The sequence below is a fragment of the Sorex fumeus genome, unplaced genomic scaffold (assembly GCF_029834395.1).
Source record: "Sorex fumeus unplaced genomic scaffold, SorFum_2.1 ptg000008l, whole genome shotgun sequence".
Taxonomy (NCBI): domain Eukaryota; kingdom Metazoa; phylum Chordata; class Mammalia; order Eulipotyphla; family Soricidae; genus Sorex; species Sorex fumeus.
This window is the reverse complement of record NW_026606065.1, coordinates 25,060,486-25,076,330: the sequence shown is the minus strand read 5'-3', so window position 1 is coordinate 25,076,330 and position 15,845 is coordinate 25,060,486. Positions and strand designations below refer to the sequence as shown.

Below are 15,845 nucleotides of genomic sequence, written 5' to 3'. Positions count from 1 at the left end.
CATGTTCTTTTTAATTATTATCACTCTCTAGTAGAATTTGGGGTTGGGGAGGGTAATGCCTCCCCATGTCCTTTTTGCCAAGAATTGCTTTAGTTATTTTTTGGTGTTTGTTGTTCCATATGAATTTCAGGAGTGCTTGATCGATTACTTTGAAGAATTTCATGAGTATCCTTATAGGGATCGCATTGAATCTGTATAATGCTTTGGGGAGTATTGCCATTTGGACAATGTTAATTCTTCCTATGTATGAGCAGGGTATATGTTTCAATTTCCTCGTGTCATCTTTTATTTCATGGAGTAGAATTTTTCATTTTTCATTGTAGAAATCTTTTACCTCTTTATTTAGGCTGATTCCAAGGTATTTGATTTTCTTGGGTATGATTGTGAGCAGGATTTTTTTTCATGTCACGTTCCTCTGTCTCATTATTTGCGTAAAAGAAGGCCATTCCTAGGTACTTGATTTTCTGGGGCACAATTGTGAATGGGATTGTTTTTTTCATGTTGTTTTCTTCTCTCTCACTGTTTGCGTATAGGAAAGCCATGGACTTTTGGGTATTGATTTTATAACCTGCAACTTTACTATACGAGTCTATTGTTTCTAGGAGTTTTTCGGTAGAAGTTATTGGGTTCTCTAAGTAGAGTATCATATCATCTGCGAATAGTGAGAGCTTGATTTCTTCCTTTCCTACCTGAATGCCCTTAATATCTTTTTCCTGCCTAATCGCTATTGCAAGTACTTCCAGTACTATATTGAACAGCAGTGGAGAGAGTGGGCATCCCTGTCTCGTCCCTGATCTTAGAGGGAAGGCTCTCAGTTTTTCCCCATTGAGGATGATGCTTGCTGTAGGCTTGTGGTAGATGGCTTTAATTATGTTGAGGAAGGTCCCCTCTATACCCATTTTGGCTAGGGTTTTCATCATAAAGGGGTGCTGGATCTTATCAAATGCTTTCTCTGCATCTATTGATATGATCATATGCTTTTTATCTTTTCTTTTGTTGATATGGTGGATTATGTTGATTGATTTCCGAATGTTAAACCATCCTTGCATCCCTGGGATGAATCCTACTTGGTCATGGTGTATGATCTTTTTAATGAGTAGTTGGATTCTATTTGCTAGTAGTTTGTTGAGGATCTTTGCATCTGTGTTCATCAGGGATATCGGCCTGTAATTCTCTTTCTTTGTGGTATCTCTGTCTGCTTTTGGTATCAGTGTGATATTTGCTTCGTAGAAACTGTTGGGAAGTGTTTTTGATATTTCAATTTCGTGGAAAAGCTTAAAGAGCATTGGGAGTACCTAGGAATCAGCTTAACTAAGGAAGTAAAGGACCTGTACAAAGAAAACTACAAAACGCTACTTCAGGAAATAAAAGAGGACATGAGGAAATGGAAAGATATCCCCTGCTCATGGGTCGGGAGACTTAACATTGTCAAAATGGCAATACTACCGAAAGCATTGTATAAATTCAATGCAATCCCTATGAGGATACCCATGACATTCTTCAAAGAAATGGAGCAAACACTCTTGAAATTTATATGGAACAATAAGCCCCCACGAATAGCTAAAGCAATTCTTGGGAAAAAGAAAATGGGAGGAATCAACCTCCCGAACTTCAAACTGTACTACAAAGCAGTAATAATTAAAACAGCATGGTACTGGAACAAAGGCAGAACTGCAGACCAATGGAACAGGGTTGAATACACTGACATCTCTCCTCAATCATATGCTCATCTAATCTTTGATAAAGGTTCAAGTAATGTGAAGTGAAGTAAGGAAAGCCTCTTTAATAAATTGTGTTGGCATCACTGGACGGCTACATGCAAAAAAATAGGCTCAGAACTCTGCCTAACACCATGTACAAAAGTAAGATCAAAATGGATTAAAGACCTCAACATCAGACCAGAAACCATAAGGTACATTGAAGATAAAGTTGGCAAAACCCTCCATGACATTGAAGCTAATGGTATCTTCAAAGATGCCACGCCACTGGCCGAGCAAGTGAAAACAGAGATAGATAAATGGGACTATCTTAAACTAAGAAGCTTCTGCACCTCCAAAGAAACAGTGACCAAATTGCAAAGACAGTCTACAGAATGGGAAAGGATATTCACCGAATACACATCTGACAAGGGGTTGATATCCAGGATATACAAAATACTGGTTAAACTCCACAAGAAGAAAACATCCAACCCCATCCAAAAATGGGACAATGAAATGAACAGAAACTTTCTCAAAGAAGAAATCCGAATGGCAAAAAAGCACATGAGAAAATGCTCTACATCATTAATCATCAGGGAGATGCAGATCAAAACCACAATGAGATACCATCTCACACCTCAGAGACTGGCCCACATTCAAAAGAACAAAAGCAACCGATGCTGGCGTGGATGTGGCGAGAAAGGGACACTCCTTCACTGTTGGTGGGAATGTCCACTGGTTCAGCCCTTCTGGAAAACAGTATGGACGATTCTCAAAAAATTAGAAATTGAGCTCCCATTTGACCCAGCAATACCACTCCTGGGAATATATCCCAGAGAGGCAAAAATGTATAGTCGAAGTGACATCTGCACTTGTTTGTTCATTGCAGCACTCTTTACAATAGCCAGAAACTGGAAGAAACCTGAATGCCCAAGAACAGATGACTGGTTAAAGAAACTTTGGTACATCTACACAATGGAGTACTATGTAGCTCTTAGAAAAGATGAAGTCATGAAATTTACATACAAGTGGTACAATATGGAAAGTATCATGCTAAGCGAAATGAGTCAGAAAGAGAGGGATAGACATAGAAAGATTGCATTCATCTGGGGGATATAAAGTAACAAAGTATGAGATTAATACCCAAGAATAGCTGAGATCAGCACCAGGATGATTACTCCATAACTTAGAGGCCAGCTGGGTATCCTAGAGGAAAGGGCTGTTCAGATAGAGAAGGGAGCACCAAATAAAGTATGTTTGGAGGATCCTCCCAGGAGGGGAGATGCATGTCGAAAGTAGACTATGGACTGAACATGTTTGCCACTCAATGCCTCTTTTGCAGACCACAACACCCAAAAGGAGAGAGAGAACACAGGGGATTGCCCTGCCACAGAGACAGGGGGGATGGGGGGATGGGGGTGGGAGGGATAAAAAAAAATAAAAAAAAAAGAAGGCCATTGATTTTTGGGCATTAATTTCATAGCCTGCGACTTTACTGTACAATTCTATTGTTTCTAGGAATTTCTTGGTAGAGGATTTAGGATGCTTGAGATATAGTATCATATCATCTGCAAATAGTGAGACTTTGATTTCTTCCTTTCCTATCTGGATACCTTTAATGTCTTTTTCTTGCCTAATCACTATTGTAAGTACTTCTTGTACTATATTGAACAGAAGTGTTCATAATGGGCATCCTTGTCTTGTTCCTGATCTTAGAGGAAAAGCCCTTAGTTTTTCCCCCAGTGAGGATAATGCTTGCCATGGATCTGTCATAGATGGCTATGACTATCTTGAGGAAAGTCTCTTCAAAACCTATTTTTGTGAGAGTTTTCATCATAAACTGGTGCTGGATCTTGTCAGAAGCTTTCTCTGTGTCTATTGATGTAGTCATAAGGTTTTTTTTTTTTATCTTTACCCTGTTCATATGAGGGATTATGTTGATTAATTTCCGAATGTTAAACCATCTTTGCATCCCCGGGATGAAACCCACTGGGTCATTGTGTATGATTTTTTTGATGAGTTGTTGGATTCTATTTGCTAATATTTTGTTGAATATCTTCACATCTGTTTTCATCAGGGATATTGGCCTATAGTTTTCTTTGTTGGTGGTGCCTTTGTTTACTTTTGGTATTAGGGAGATATGTGCCTCATATAAGCTGTTTGGAAGAGTTCCTGTTTTTTCAATTTCCTGGAAAAGCTTGAGGAGAACTGGCAACAGGTCTTCTTAAAATGTTTGGAAGAATTCACTAATGAATCCATCTAGGGCTGGGCTTTTGTTTTGGGAAAGATTTTTGATTACCACTTCAATTTCCTTCAATGAATGGGTCTATTCAGGTATCCCAAGTACTCTTGGTTCAACCTTGGGAGATTATAGGAATCCAGGAATTTATCCATTTCTTCTAGGTTCTCTTGTTTTGTGACATACAGAGTCTCAAAGTAGTCTCTGATTATCTTTTGAATTTCATTGCTTTCTGTTGTGATACCCCTTTTTCATTTCTTATTCTGTTTTTTAGGGCTCTCTCTTTATGAGTCTTGCTAGTGGTTTAATGGTTTCCATGTTGTTAATTTCTGCTTAGGTTTTATTATTATTTCTTTTTCTTCGGCTACATTTAGGTTCCTTTTGTTGGTCTTGTTCTAAGATCTTAAGCTGTGAGGTCAGGTTGTCTATGTAGGCCCATTCTTCCTTCCTTAGGAATGATTACAAAGTTATACATTTTCCTCTTAACATGGCTTTAACTAAGTTGCATAGGTTGAGGTAGCTCCTGTCTTCATTCTCATTTGTTTCCAAGTATCTTCTGATTTCATACTTGACTTCCTTCCTGACCCACTCGTTGTTCAACATTGAGTTGTTTAATTTCCAGGTGTTTGATTTGTTTCTCCATGTCTGTGTGTGATTCCATTCTATCTTAAGCACATCGTGGTCTGAAAAGACGGTTTATACTACTTCTATCTTCCTGATTCTATTGAGGTATGTTTTGTGCCCTAGCACGTGGTCTATTTTGGAAAATGCTCCATGTGCTCTGGAGAAGAATGTGTATTCTTACTTTTTAGGGTGTAAAGCCCTGTATAGGTCTGTTAGCCCTGTCTCTTCTATTTCTTCCCTCAAAGCCAATGTTTCCTTGTGGAGTTTTGTTCTTGTGTTCTATCCAGAATTGATAAGGTGATGCTGATGTCTCCGACTACTATTGTGTTGCTAGTGATATCTTCCTTAAAATCTGTTAGCAGTTCTTTTCAGTATTAAGCTGGTTGCTCATTAGGTGTGTATACATTTAAGAGTGTAATTTCTTCCGGTTGTACGTATCCCTTGATAAATAGAAAATGGCCGTCGCTGTCCCTTCGTATCTTTTTCAACTTAAAATTTATGTTACCAGATACTAGTATGGCCATCCCAGCTTTTTTGAGGGAGCTGATGGCTTGCAGGATTATTTTCCATCCTTTTACTTTGAGTCTGTGTTTGCTCTGACTATCCAGATGAATTTCCTGTAGATAGCAGAATGTTGGGTTCAGTTTCTGGATCCATTTTGCCACTCTGTGTCTCTTGAATGGTGCATTTAAACCATTGACATTGAGAGAGATTATTGTCATGGGATTTGTACCATCTTTCTGTAGAGGTTGGTTGTGCTTATAAGTGTTTTCCTTCTTATCTTACAGGAGCCCCTTTAGTCCTTCCTTTAGGTTTGGTTTTGAGTCTATGAAGTTCCTGAGCTGTTGTTTATCTATAAAATGGTATATCGTTCCATCAAGTTTGAGTGAGAGTTTAGCTGGATAAAGTATTCTTGGTGAGGCGTTCATTTTATTGAGTTTTTCCACTATATCCCACCATTGTCTTTAGGCTTGGAGGGTTTCCTCTGATAGGTCTGCTGTAAATCTAAGGGGTGCACCTTTGCATGTGATTTCCTTCTTTGACCTTTTTGCTTGCAGTATTGTGTCTCTATCCATGACATTCATCATTCTGACTATGATATGCCTTGGATTGTTTTTATTAGGGTTTCTTTTAGCTGGTCCCCTTCTGGCTCCTTGGATCTGGATGTCTGAATTCTTTAACTCTGGGGACTTTTCAGCAATGATTTCATTGACTTTGGCTTTTTCATTTGATTGCCTCCCTGTCGTTCTGGTACTCCAATCATTCTAACTCTGTTCCTCTTGGTACCATCCCTTAAATCTCTGATTTGTCTTAGAGCTATTTTGAAGTCTTTTTCCATTGTTTGTTGTTCCCTATGCGATTTCCGTTGCTCATGATGCTTTTGGCTGTAGTCATTCTACTGCTGAGGGCACTCACTGAGTTTTTAATTTCAACTACCCAATCCTTTAATTGTGACACTTCTTTTTGTAGCATTTTAATTTCTGCTTTCATTTCTTTCTGTATTTTCTCAACTATTTATTCCACTGTTCCTTTCACTTCTTCCTTTAATTTTCTGTGTGTCTTCTTCATTGATTCTTTGAGTAGTTCTTTAGACATCCTCAGCATTTCATCTCAGAATTCTTAATCAGAGAGAACAGATTTGCGGATAACCCCTATTGAGGATTTGGGACATTTCTTCATCGTCTCCCCATAGTGGAGATTTGGGCTGTTTCTTCATGCTGTTATGTTCATCTAGAGGTAAAACCTTGGAATTAACTAGCACTGTTCCCTCTTATCACAGGAAAGGATTCTAAATAATGTTGGTCAATGGTGGTCACCCTTCTTGCCTTCTAGAATCTGTTCTTCCTCTCAGGCATTATTCTGTGGCTTATGATGGGCATCTAGTGAAGCGTTGGAGGAGGTTCTTTTTTTATATTGGGCTTGTACAGCTTCTTGCGTACTGGAGTTTTGTTGGAATTCGAGTAGGCCAGTTGATTATTGGTGTATGGTAGTTTAGATGCCCAAGACTTTTTCCACAGAATTAGGTAATAAAAGCTGGGATGTGAGTCAAGAGTACTGGGAATGGGAAATATAACTGCGACCACTCTGGCCACACAGAAGGCCACGCCCACATTTGAGGAGGTCACACCCCTTGCAGTGGAGGCCACACTCCCAACCATTCCCAGGGATGAACTGTCCTAGAACCTATAGAGGAGGGTAGCGCTGCAATGAGGTGTCATATGGTCCTGCGGAACTGGAACAGGTGTTTCTCAGTCTCCTCCAGCTGCTAGGTGGTGGGGGCCTGATGCAGGGGATGGGTGTGCACATGGGGTGTGGGAAAGGTAAATGCTTTCCTGCTCTACGAGGAAGCTGTATTGGAGGGCGGCGCTGGGTCAAGTTGGTGTAATTGATTTTTGTTGTGCTCTGTTTATGCTTCTCTTCTCTTTTCCATTTGAGTTTTATATGCTGAAGAATGGACACACGATTGTGGTTCATTTGACAATGACTAATTTGCAATCTTCACTTCAAGTCTTTAAGCATCAAATTTTAAATTTGAAAATCAGGAGTCCATGCTGTGAGGAGTGGAAGGGAAAAGTGCAACTCCTTCTTTTGAACATCTGTATAGAGTTCAATTTCATCCTAGTAAAATTAAAGTAGATACAGGAATGACCTTTTTATGAAGAAATTTTTAATTTCAATTCTTTTAAAATCTGTTTTTTTAACCCAATGACTTCCCAATCCCTCAATCTTCACTTTCAGCAAAATACATAAAAAAGAAAAAAAATAAGGTGGAAAAGAGTAATAAAGGAAGGGCAGGAAGGAGGGAGAAATGGAGGAAGGAAAGTAAAATGATTTGATTACTAATTGCAAGAGAGATAGTCCAGCCGGCAAAGCTTGTATGTGGTCAAACTGGATTCACTCTCTAGCACCACACATGGTCTCCTGAGGTCTCTAGGTCACAGAATCAGGAGTAACTGCTGACCACAGCCTGGTGTGGTAACAAAGAATAAAAGTTTATTATCATAGATTCTGACTTTTTCAGAGTTGAAAACTTATAGGGCAATATAGGGCAATAGCCATAACATAAGCTTTCATATTTCCACTAAGATTGCACTATATCATTAACGAATATTTGATGAACAGAAAAGCAATAAACATCCATAACCTTTAACTAAAAATATTTCTTACTCTGCTTTTAAAATATCAGACAAAAATAAAGATTTTGGAAATATCACAATCAAGAACTTCTTATCTGATACATCAATGTCCTGATCAGTGAATTCTGAGATTTCCCTAGCTAAGAAATATGATGACCTTTCAAATCATCGTAAGTCAATCCATTTATTTTTTTATTTTTTATTTTTTGCTTTTTGGGCACCTGGCTATGTTCAGGGGTTACTCCTGGCTCTGCACTCAGGAATTACTCCTGGCGATGCTCAGGGGACCATATGTGATGCTGGGATTCGAACCCGGGTTGGCCATATGCAAGGCAAACACCTCACCCACTGTGCTATTGCTCCAGCCCTGACAATCCATTTTTTAAAGTCAGTTCCATCTATACATTTTTCCAGATGGATCCAAAACCTAACAAACTTACTGTAAATACCAGAAGGTTTTTTTTAGATATTATATGACCACGATAGAAAATAGCATTTATAACTTACAGATCCTTCATTTATCACTTGGTCGCTAATGAAATATCAAATAAATTATCTGAAGTAATTCATAGGGGATCTTGGCCTTTCTATGAATTGTGTATAAATTGGCTTTTCCTGAAACTTGTAGAGACATTGCAAGTTTTGTATTTATTCCTCTAAATTTCATGAACCACTTAGCTTTCCCATCAGTTTTAACAGCTATTCCAAATTGCTTTGCTCAACCACGGTGGTTCCAAAGTAACTAATAAACAGAAAACAAAGTTAAATAAACCACAGTTATCTTCCCATACCTGGCTCCTAAGAGTCATCTTTCTTTCATCAAAATAATCTTTTCAGATGCAAATGAGGAAAATAATGCAAACAAATATAAATTTCACGGAGAAAAAACAAAGTTCTGAGACTATCATGAACATCATAGCTGAAAATGAAATGAGTCAGTTAGCAAGGAGATAGAAGCTATCTAGTTAACCATGCATGATACGAGTTATGGACTTCAATATGTTAGCCAGCTATTGACAACACTTCCTCCAGCTCCCAGGGATTGAGCATAGAGGTGTATTATTTATAGGCATTGTGAATGCTGAGATCACACCAGCAGGAGGCTTGGCACTTGGCCACAACGGACTCAGTACATGCTGTGTATCAAAGGCAGAGGCATGAGTTCCTATCAGAGATGGTCCATGGTATGTTTCCAGGGTCTCTCCCTTCCATTACCTATTGAAGAGGGTTCTCAAACTTCTACTTTCTTATTGTACCCTCAACTCACTGTGCAGCACTCTCTTTCAAGAAGACTAGGCATACAGGGTTCTTACACGGGGAACACTGATCTGTTTCTACATTGTTAGTTCAATTTTGAAAGATTTTTACAAATTTAGAAATATGATGGACTGGAGCGATAGCACAGCGGTAGGGCGTTTGCCTTACACGCAGCCAACATGGCCGACTCGAGTTCGATTCCCCTGCCCCTCTCGGAGAGCCCAGAAAGCTACCGAGTATCTTGCCCACACGGCAGAGCCTGGCAAGCTCCCTGTGACGTATTCGATATGCCAGACACAGTAACAACAAAGTCTCCAATGGAGACGTTACTGGGCCCGCTCGAGCAAATCGATGATCGACGGGAGGGCCTTTACTTTACTTTAGAAATATGATGCTCCAGAATTTTTTTATTTAATCACACCACTTATTTACAGTATCTTACCATACATACATTTGGAAATATCATGGAGCGATAGCACAGCAGGTAGGGCATTTGGCCAACCTGTGCAATCCAGGTTCGATTCCTCCGGCCCTCTCTAAGAGCACAGGAAGCTACCAAGAGTATCTCTCCCACACAGCAAAGCCTGGCAAGGTACTTGTGACTTACTCAATATGCCAGACACAGTAATTAAAAGTCTCACAATCTAGATGTTACTGGGCATGCTCAAGCAAATCTATGAACAACAGGAGAACATTGCTACAGTGCTACATATATTATCCCCAATTAGTAACAACTGTACCCTATTTAGCATATAATAGAAACACCCAGATATATTTACAGACCCGTTTCAGTGTTGTTGTCATTCTTTATAATCATGCTCATCACATGGAGCCCTTCACATCTCTCGTCAGCTCTCTAGTTATGTTCTGACACATAGACTGCAGGTGGCCATGTAAAAGATTCTCCAAGTGATTAGTTCACAATTTTGGAAGAGTTTTCCTTTAATGGTTTTACTCAAGGAATCTACAGAAGCAAGGGTTGTCAAGCTGTCGGGACACACCATCACCTTTTATTCCAATAGGATTGTATCTTTGCCTTATCCGGATGAATTCTTCAATGAAGATAAAAAGAATTTCTAGGCTTTTGTTCATATCAATAAAGAACTGGTGTCTGGATAACCATCAGAATCCTTCTAGTTACCATTCTACCATGGGAAGGTACATGGATTTTTTCTATAAATCTGATGACAACTTACACCTTAAATTGCCCTTACTAGTAGCATCTACTATAGAATTGACTATGGACTGTGAAAATATCAATACTAAATAAGAGAAAATGGAATAAGCAGAAGGGGCCAGGGTGGAGGAGGAGAATGCAGAGGAGAGTGAAGGTGTTGGAACGCAGCGTTTGGTTGAGCAGCAGGTAGGGAGGAAGAGGGGACGCTGGACCAGCTCCCGCTCGTGCTGAGAAGTGGTCTCAGTGTGGGAATCCGGCTAGAAGCTGTGGAGAGAGGAATATGCCAAACAATACCCTCCTGCCTTTTCATCTCTTGCTTTCCAATTAATTATCAAAAACCTGCCTTCTGTCACTTTGGAGGGAGGTATTGTGAGCAGATGGAGAGGCTGGTGGCTTGATTGTATCTCTATTCTTATCTGTGATAGTGTTTTAGATTTACTTATTGACAGAGACCAACTGAAGCCCAGGGTTTAAAGAAGGACATATAAACCTAAACATATGGATGCTGGCAGCTGAGTGTTGCATGTGTGTAACATCATCTCTTTCTTTATACCAAAATGTCAATAGCCCAACAAATATTGTGGGGATATTATGAATAATATGAATTAATGCCACCCTATTTTATTTAAGGTAAAGGTAAAGGTAAAGGCCCTTCCCGTTGATCGTCAATTTGCTCGAGCGGGCCCAGTAACGTCTCCATTGGAGACTTTGTTGTTACTGTGTCTGGCATATTGAATACTCTCGGTAGCTTGCCGTTTTTTTCATAGAGATTACCAAATCAGTATTGGACATCTCTTAAGTTGATCTCCAACAGATTAGAATCTTCATGACATCTGCAACTCTAGTTGTCATCTCAAATATACTGCACAGAGACAGTGAACAATGATTGAATAAGGAAACAAAATCTATAAATTTTAGCTAAGTAAATGAGCGACTAATGTGTAATTAATGAAAGTGTGATAAAAAAATGAAATTCCAATAGAAGTACAATATGGGATGCAAGAGTGATCGGAAGATTCTGAATAGAAAGAAAATGTGCATTGACCTTTCATACCTTCATAGGCAACTTGTTATTCAAAAAGATCGGAAGAAAAACAGAATGACAGTAAGTGTGAATTCATTCTATGATTCTGATGCTGTTATCCATGTAACACCACACTCTGTGGTGCTGAGAAATCAGGTCCAGAAATCAGATCAGATCCAGACATCATACATGTCAGATAGGTAGACATGCATTCGAGGAACGATCTCATTTCATTAAGCAACCCTCCCGTTGATCATCGATTTGCTGGAGCGGGCCCAGTAACGTCTCCATTGGAGACTTTGTTGTTATTGTGTCTGGCATATCGAATACTCTCGGTAGCTTGCTGGACTCTCCGAGAGGGGCGGAGGAATCGAACTTGGGTCGGCCATGTTGGCTGCGTGCAAGGCAGACGCCCTACCTTCTGTGCTATCGCTAAGCCTTTATTTTGGGGGAATTTCATATTTCTTGTCTCCCCTCCCTTCTCAAATAGGTCACACAATAGCTACTTGGGAGTTAAAATAGACTGTAGAGCCTCTGTCCTGTATATAAGAGACACTGAGTGTGACTCCTGCCAGAAAGTACCCTAGATGCCCCCACAACTCCATCTACTGTCAGTTGCCTCCAAATGCCATCCACATCACACTGCCTGGCAGTGCATTACTGGAGTGACCACGAGCTGTCTCTAATATCCCCAAGTCCCAGGTGTAGCCCCTATAGACTTGCCAGGAGAGTTTGCCATTGTTGAATATGGGAGGAAGGCAGCTAGAAGGAGCCACCCATCTTCCCGGAGATGCAGAGATACAGACCTACCAGCCTCATGGTGAATTTCTCTTTTCCAAACTTTACATTAGGTTTATCAGCTGCTTTGCAGCAGTGATGGGCTGGAGAGTAATTCTGCCTTGAAAAATTATGAAACAATTGGCTGAACACTGAAAGTAGAAACAGTTAATCTCCTGGGCTTTGGTGAAATGATTAAGGATACAGATACAGATAGTTCTGACAGAAAAGTAGAGACACAAGGGCATTGCCCCCTAAATATGTGGGTGGGGATGGAATTTCTATCGCTAATGGAGAATGCAGGAAAGGATTGCCCACGGATCTGGATGGATGAGGCTCTGTGCAGCGTGGGAAAGAGGGGTGGAAAAGCAAGTTTTAAAAGTCATTAACACTATGAAATACCAGGCATTTCTGACAAAGATATAGTAAAAGCTGTCAGGGGCTCAAAATCCTATATGCACAATTTTTCTGGCAAGTGGAATAAATGTAAACAATGACAGAGCTTTCTCATTGGCTTTGAGTTGAAGGAGTTGCAGAGGCAGTTTGAGGAGCGTTCTGGAAATACTCTAAAGAACTCTGATGGAATGTGCCCAAAGGTCCAATGAGAAACCAGGTGCAGTGGGAGAGACCGACATCTTGTGGGGAGCAGTCAGTTCCACATACTCAGATGCAGGCTATGCCATGAGAATCATGACCCCTAAGGCCCATCAGCAACAAATAATTGTTTTTTAGGACAGAGCTAGATTAAATTTAAATAATGTGTATTTGGGCTGGAGCAATAGCACAGTGGGTGGGGTGTTTGCCTTCCACGCAGCCAACCTGGGTTTGATTCCTCTGTTCCTCTCAGAGAGCCCGGCAAGCTACCAAGAGTATTCCACCTGCACAGCAGAGCCTGGCAAGCTCCCCATGGCATATTCAATATGCCAAAAAACAGTAACAACTAGTCTGACCGTGGAGACATTACTGGCGCCCGCTTAAGCAAATTGATGAACAATGGGACGGCAGTGCTACAGTGCCCTTCTAATGTGTATTTTAAACATTGGCGTTTTTTTTTTTTTACTGAATAGTTATCATATCTTTTTGTTTATTGGAGCCAGGGGTGCCAGGATTGAACCCAGGACTCATGCATATAATGCTAAGATGTGTGGTTAAAAAATGCATCTCTAAAGGAATCTCTAAAAAGAGCTTAGAAAAGGGAGACTTCTCTCCCTTTCTCTCTAGCAAAGCAAATGTGAAAGGGGACCACATGTCAGAGTTATTTTTTGAGGTGAAGAGGAAAAGAGGGGAGAGCTGCTAGAATGAGACAGGGAAGCGGGTGGGGCTGGTAGGAATGATCTTGACGTCCAGAGAAGCCCTGGCTTGGTGTCACAGAACAGGAGCACAACCTCCACAGTTCCTGTATCTGGAAAGGCTGCTGTCCACACAAAAACTGAGCTCCTCCTGCTTTGGGAGATGTTTGACGATGTCTGGCTCTCTCAGGAGAATCTCCTTGAAAAGAGACGAGAGTAGCTCCCCCCCCACACCCCCCAGATTGTAAGAACCCAGTCTAGCCTCTTCATTATTTATTCTCATAACCATAAGCTGCTCCTCTTTAGTTTCTCGATGAAATGATCTGCACCGTGATGCCAAGTGCCTGAACTCAGGACTCAGGTCCCAAACACAGCAAATGTAAAAGTACTCGTCCCCCTCTGCAAAGTGAAATGTTTCTTCCTCTACCAAGTTGAAATGAGTTTCACATAAAAGTGATGATCCACCATTATGTTCCCCTCCCCCTTGAGAAATTTAATCCGAGTTTATTTTTGACATAGTAATTTTCAGTGGCATTAAAAAAAATCGTACTGTCCTGGTTTAAAATCCCCTTAGTACCACCCAAGTCGTGGGAGATAGAAATATTTCACTTTGAAAAAGAGGAGTAAAGACAAAGTGAAAGAAATACATATCTACAAAAAGTCGTTTAGACATTAAGATATTTAAAACCAAACTGCAGGCCTCTCTAGAAGCCAAACAAGGCAAGATAAAGAAACAACCAATAAATGAAGAACTTAATCCTAAAGAAACTGATTTTTTGCTGTTATTTATTATTTTTTAAAATTTTATTTAATTTTTTGTGGTGTGGGGAGGCCCATCTTGCACTGCTCAAGGTTGCTCCTGGCTCTGCACGTAAGAATCACTCTTGGCAGTGCTCAGGGGACCATACGGGATGCCAGGGGTCAGCTGTGTGCCTAAATGCACTTTTTTTTTAGACTGAAAAAACTATAACTTGCTGTATCAACAGGACTTTTGTGCATCTGCATATTCCTTTCTCTACCTGCATCATCACTTTGGTAAACATTGACAGAAATATTGAATTTCTTTTTCTTTTTTTCTGCATTTCTACACTTTTTCACTGGGGGGTGAGTACACTTGGAAGTGCCCAGGGCTTCCTACAGGCTCTGTACTCAGGGATCACTCCTGGTCATCCTCAGGGGACCAAACGCTGTGCCAAGGATTGAACCAGGATTGGCCACATACAAGGCAAAAGGGCTTTAAACACTGTACTATCTATTGACCAAACAAATTCTTTAAATATATATGTTTTTACATGTAGGAATTTGGATGTTGTCAAGTGGTAGTTATGTCCCAATAGAAAACACTAGACCAGTAAATTTTGACAGCTTGATATTTGTGTGAATAGCAAACATGAATACAAAGCATAAACAGACAGCAGCATTAGCACAGACAAAAACTATGCACACAACACAGCAACTGTGGATGTCTCTATTTTTTTGTTTCTTCTGCTGCATTGTCACTGTAGCTCCGTCTTCCCATTGTTCTTCGATTTGCTCGAGCAGGCACCAGTAACGTCTCCATCGTGAAGCTTGTTGTTACCATGTTTGGCATATCAAATACATTACGGGGAACTTACCAGGCTCTGCCGTACAGGCAGGATAATCTCGGTAGCTTGCCAGGCTCTCCGAGAGGGGTGGAGGAATCCAACCCAGGTTGGCCACATGCAAGGCAAATGCCCTAACCGATGTGCTATCACTCCAGCCCATTATGTAAAAATATATCTCCTACCCTAATATGGGTTTTCTGTTAAAAAAATAAAAAGTTTCCAGGGCCAGAGCGATAGTACAGCAGGAAGGGTACTTGCCTTGCATGTAGTCGATCCGTGTTCAACTTTCACCACAGATAGTCTCAAAAACCCTGTCAGGAGGGACCCCTGAGAAGAGAATCAGGAGAGATGCCTGGGTACAGGTAGTTGTGGCCCACCAAAGCAATAGAAAACAAATGGTGGTTTTATTTTTCCTATAGAAAGCTAGAGTGTTTGGAGTCATCTCATTGCAAGAAAGCACCAGTGATATTTTACATACCAGTGAAGTTTGTCTAGATTAGCACCCAGCGGTGCTGATGGTGACAGTGATACAATATTTGTTTGCTTGCCATGTTAACACAGTCCTGCTCACCAACCTAGGTTCTATGAAAGCCTCCATCCCTCTGACGCCATTGGAAGGGAGAAGTGCTCACAGATCAGAGCAGGCAGGTTTGCAGGACAGAGTCTGTGAGCCAGCGAGGCTCTCTTGCATGTCAACTAGGTTAGGACCTTATATGGTCTGAATAAAGGGAATCAGTTGGCAATTGGCTTCAGATGCATTTTAGCACTAACCTATGGCCAATGGCATCATTTCCCTTCAATTTAGAACAGTGTTAGTAGAAAGGGCTCTTTTCAGACCCAAATTAATGCTGCATTATTGTTATTAAACGCTTTTAATTTTTGCTAAGAAGAAGAAAATGAAATATAGTCATGATGGTTACGGTATTGGATGGAAAAACTGCAACAAGCTTTAATGGAGAATTGCTTTTTTTAAAACCCCTTCTAGTTTGTATTGGTTGCTCTAAAAAATATCTGTTCTTCTTCCTGAAGCCTGGGGTT

The 15,845-nt window shown here is 40.4% G+C and overlaps 1 non-coding gene across 1 annotated transcript; it reads right to left on the bottom strand.

The window, feature by feature from the left end:
* Positions 1-14,511: 14,511 nt before the first annotated feature.
* On the bottom strand, positions 14,512-14,675 carry LOC130019515 (small nucleolar RNA SNORA23). Its single transcript, XR_008791835.1, has one exon. It is a non-coding gene; the product is annotated as a small nucleolar RNA SNORA23 (small nucleolar RNA).
* Between the last annotated feature and the right edge of the window lie 1,170 nt (positions 14,676-15,845).